This window comes from Pan paniscus, chromosome 1, assembly GCF_029289425.2.
Source record: "Pan paniscus chromosome 1, NHGRI_mPanPan1-v2.0_pri, whole genome shotgun sequence".
Lineage (NCBI taxonomy): Eukaryota > Metazoa > Chordata > Mammalia > Primates > Hominidae > Pan > Pan paniscus.
The window spans coordinates 42876807-42881623 of NC_073249.2; positions in this window are offsets into that span (position 1 = coordinate 42876807).

Here is a 4817-nt window from a genome sequence, read left to right on the forward strand (position 1 = left end):
TCCATCCTGAGCTGCTCTGCCAGGCTTATGATAAGACTGGCATGTGTGTGTGTGTGTGTGTGTGTGTTTTCTTTCTGCGTTGGAAAAACTCAGATATTCCAAGCAGATTTGTCAGCAATTTTTTTCCCTCAGCCAGAGGGGAGGCTCCAAGCCACAGCCACTTGCATTCCAGCACTAAGCCAGCCCTGGGCCCACTGCAGTGGCAGGAAGCCATGGACTGGGTTACAACAGACCAGCGAGAGCAGGGTGGCCTGGGTGACCTCACAGGCTCTCCCTGCCCCACCCCAGCCCCCACCTGTCTCCTCCTCTGTGCTCTGTGTCTCCCTCTCTTGCCTCTCCTTTCTGCTTCCTCTCCCTGTGCCCTGCTTATCCACTCTCTCCCTCTCCATCCCTCTTCATCTCCCCCTCCCTCTCTCCTTTCTCACTCCCACCTCTTATCTCACCCCTCCTCCTCTGTCTCCGCTGAAGAATGAAGGGAAGGGAGCCACACTGCTCCAGCCGCAGTCATTCTGAGCTTCCAAGGAACAGAAACTGAAGCTACTTCAGGTCAGCCTGGCTCATTCCTTAACACTTCCCATTGGGGTTGCCTGATTAAGGATCCTTTGTGAGATGGGGGAAAAGAAGCCAGAATTCCACCCTTGAAAAAATCATCCAAGCATGGCTGGGCGCGGTGACTCACGCCTATAATCCCAGCGCTTTGGGAGGCCGAGGCAGAGAGATCACCTGAGGTCAGAAGTTTGAGACCAGCCTGGCCAAACATGGTGAAAACCCCATCTCTACTAAAAATACAAAAATTAGCCAGGCATAGTAGTGGGCACCTGTAGACCCAGCTACTCGGGAGGCTGAGGCAGGAGAATGGCTTGAACCTGGGAGGTGGTTGCAGTCAGCCGAGATCACGCCATGGAACTCCAGCCTGGGGGACAGAGTGACACTCTGTCTCAAATAAATAAATAAATAAATAAATAAATACAAATATAGGCCGGGCACGGTGGCTTACGCCTGTAATCCCAGCACTTTCGGAGGCTGAGGTGGGCAGATCACGAGATCGGGAGATCAAGACCATCCTGGCCAACGTGGTGAAACCCTGTCTCTACTAAAAATACAAAAATTAGCTGGGCGTGGTGGTGCATGCCTGTAGTACCAGCTACTTGGGAGGCTGAGGCAGGAGAATTACTTGAACCAGGGAGTCAGAGGTTGCAGTGAGCCAAGATCGCACCACCGCACTCCAGCTGGGCGACAGAGTGAGACTCTGTCTTAAAAAAAATAAATATATAAACATAAATAAAAATCTTTGAAGCAGTTTGGAAGTGAACCCAAAATGACCAGTTGCAGCAATCCTGTGAGGATACTGAAGCAAGGTGGCTCCATGAAAGCAAACGGTGGTTCCAGTAGGAGGGTGGCCTGGCCATGGTTGATATCCATCCTGTCCTTAGACTGGCTGCCCTGGCCTCAGCTCTCAGGGTGGGTGTGGGGTGGGGTGCCTGGTCCAGTGTACCACGCACTGCCAATTGGCCTCTGTTGGGCCATTCACATGCCCTCTGCAGGATCTTTGTAAACTCTGCCTCAGTGTTCTCAAACCTGAGCTGGTGTGAGAATCACCAGGGAAGCTCATCAATAATACAGATTCCTGCGCCACACCCTTACGGATTGGATTCAGGAGCTGAGTGGGGTCCCAGAATATGTGTTTTGAAACCAGGACACCAGTCTCAAGAGAGGAAACTGTGTGGATTCTGGGAGAGAAAGAGAGATATAGCCCTGTAGCGCCCTGCCCTCCAGAGCTGACTGTACTTCTAGCCTGGGTTCCTGGGACAGGCCCCCTCATCCTTCCAGTTAGGCCCCCTTTTAGCTTGGATCAGCCTGTTTTAAGAGGCTGCTAGCCATGAATCTGAATGCCACATGGAATCTTCCCAGATATCTGTGACTGATCTGAGCCCCCGACTCAGCCCATATGAGACAAGAACTTCTGTTTCCTCTACCTACCCTGTGCAGGGGCTCATAGCTGAATGAGGTGGGGAGGGGATGGGGAAGGTGAGCAGAGTATGCAGAGAACTATTGTGTTAATAATACTGTGTTTGGGGCCAGTGCGGTGGCTCATGCCTGTAATCCCAGCCCTTTGGGAGGCCGAGGCGGGTGGATCACCTGAGGTCAGGAGTTCAAGACCAGCCTGACCAACATGGAGAAACCCCGCCTCTACTGAAAATACAAAATCAGCCGGGCGTGGTGGCACACGCCTGTAATCCCAGCTACTCAGGAGGCTGAGGCAGGAGAATCGCTTGAATCCGGGAGGCAGAGGTTGCGGTGAGCCGAGATAGTGCCATTGCACTCCAGCCTGGGCAACAAGAGCAAAACTGCGTCTCACATAATAATAATAATAATAATATTGAGTTTTAGGCACTTTATGCACATAGCTAATCTATTCCTACCCACAACTTTCCACTCACCACACGGGCACCGAGGAGTAGTATCTTTAAAATACCAATTGGACTTGACCTAAAACCTCTCTGTGGTCCTCTGGGGTAAAGCTCAAGTTCCTCAGTGTGGCCTGCAAGGACCTTTTGGACTGGCTCCTCCCTTTCCACAATACCAGCATCCTACTTTAACCTACTCTCCAGTCATATAGAAATACTAGTAGCTCTTCCCATGCCTGTGCCACTGCTGCTCCCACGGTCAGGAATACTTCCCACACCTTCTTTGCTAGGTATCACCTGCTCACCTGCTAAGACCACTTTGGAGTCACCTGCTCTCAGTCACTCCCTGACACTTAGGAAGTTTCCCAGCCTGACCTAAGCACCCTCCCCTGTGAGGATGGTGAGTCGGGACCACACTGGATGTTTGCATTCCTAGCATAGCACCTCTTCCATGATGGGAAGCTATCTGTGGCATACCTGTCTTCCCCCACAGAGGTGAGCTCCCCATGAGCCAGAAAGGTGGCTTAGTCACCTCTGTAGTTCCAGCATCCCGTGGGCCTGGTACACTGTAAGGGCTCAGATCATGTCTGGTGAACTGAATGGGCTCTTTTCATTTTAAGTGTTATGTTAGGAATCACTCCAGAGAATGGAGAGGTACATTAAAGAGGTCTTCAGACACCTGAGGATCTTATGGGTTGTTCTGGGTCTTGGTCCAGTTCCTCATTTCCTACTGAGATGGAATCAGCAGCTCTGCAGAACCTCAGATCCAGGGAGGCACTGATGTCAGCAGCTCTGCCTTGCATAGAAATGAACTGAAGCCACTGGGCACGGTGGCTCACACCTGTAATCCCAACACTTTGGGAGGCCAAGAAAGGAGGGTTGCTTGAGCTCAGGAGTTCAAGACCAGCTTGTGCAACATAGTGAGACCTCATCTCTACAAAAAATATAAAATTAGCTGGGTGTGGTGGTGCACGCCTGTAGTCCCAGCTACTTGGGAGGCTGAGGCAGGAGGATTGCTTGGTCCTACAGTGAGTAGTAGTGGTGATCGCTTGATCACTACAGTGAGTCGAGGCTGTAGTGAGCCAAGATTATACCATTCCACTGCAACCTGGGCAACAGAGCAAAACCCTGCCTAAAAAAAAAAAAAAAAAAAAGAAGGAAAATTAAAAAAAAAAAAAAAACTGAACTGAAGCCTTTGAGTGAGTTTGTCCGCCACATCTCATAGGCTTTGCTCATGAGATCATACAGCCTGGATCATATCATCTCCTAAAAATCTGCATTTGGCATTCAGGGATCCCCTGGCTCCTTCACTGAGCTCCACCAAGCACATGGGGTCCACAGCAGCTGTTGCTGCCAGGGAAAACCCATTGTGGGACTTCCCTGAAGGGCCACTCATGGGCTGGGAGTGTTGGCCAGAAATTCAGGCCAGCAGAGTGGACGAGAGGTGGTCTAGTACCCAGGAACATCAAGGCAGCAGCTGGTCTCTGAGGCCCCAGGACTTGAACCCCTGGGCTTAAGTGACTCCATGGGCTTGAGGCCCAAATAACAAACACAAAGCCACTTGGGCCTGATGCAAGGAAACAACCTCCAGCCACCTTCCCCCAGGCCTTTAGAGTGCTGGTCTTTGCTCAGAGAAGCACCACAGAGGACACAAGCCTCCAGGACTCACCCTTCCCCATTTCTGGCCCTACCAGGTGAGTAGAGTGGCCTCAGGATGTGGGGGCTCCCATGAAGATGGGCAGGAAGGATCTCTGGGATTATTTCCAGTCAAGCATAATGCTGTCTTCACGCTTCGAAGCACACAGTGGGGCTTCCCACTCATCTCTCTCTCCTACTGGGGCTACCTTACTGCGTTTCCCCTTCCCCTTCCCCTTCCTTCACCCACCCAGGTAGGTGGGTAGTCCAGCTCTGGTTTATGGGAAGGCTGGAGGTAAATTTGCAAGCAGTTTGCAAAAGTCAGAATGCCTTGCCCAGGCACCACTCTAGATTCTAGACAAAATGAAGGAATGCTTAAAATAACCCATAATACTATTCAAACCCACTATTTAGGACATAGCCTAGGTTTTGAATAGCGGTGGAGATGGGAAAAAAGCAGTAGCCACTTACATGGTGGGTTTGAAGGAAAAAAAAAAAAGAAGAATACCTTTCTCCCTAAGTTCCAGGCCCCTCACACAGCTTTCCAAATGATGCGGGGGCAAGAGAATGGAAGGAATGGGAAGGCACCCCTTGGGTTCTTCCTTGAAATTAGGGCCCATTTAGGGGAAAGGCAGAAATCAGGACATGACCAATTCCCACCCCCATTTCCCAGCACTTCTCACAGATCCCCGCCCAGACCCCACTTGGTTGCCAAGCACACCCAGCTGAGAGCCTTCCCTGCCTTGCAGACACAGCCCAGGGAGAGCCACCAGA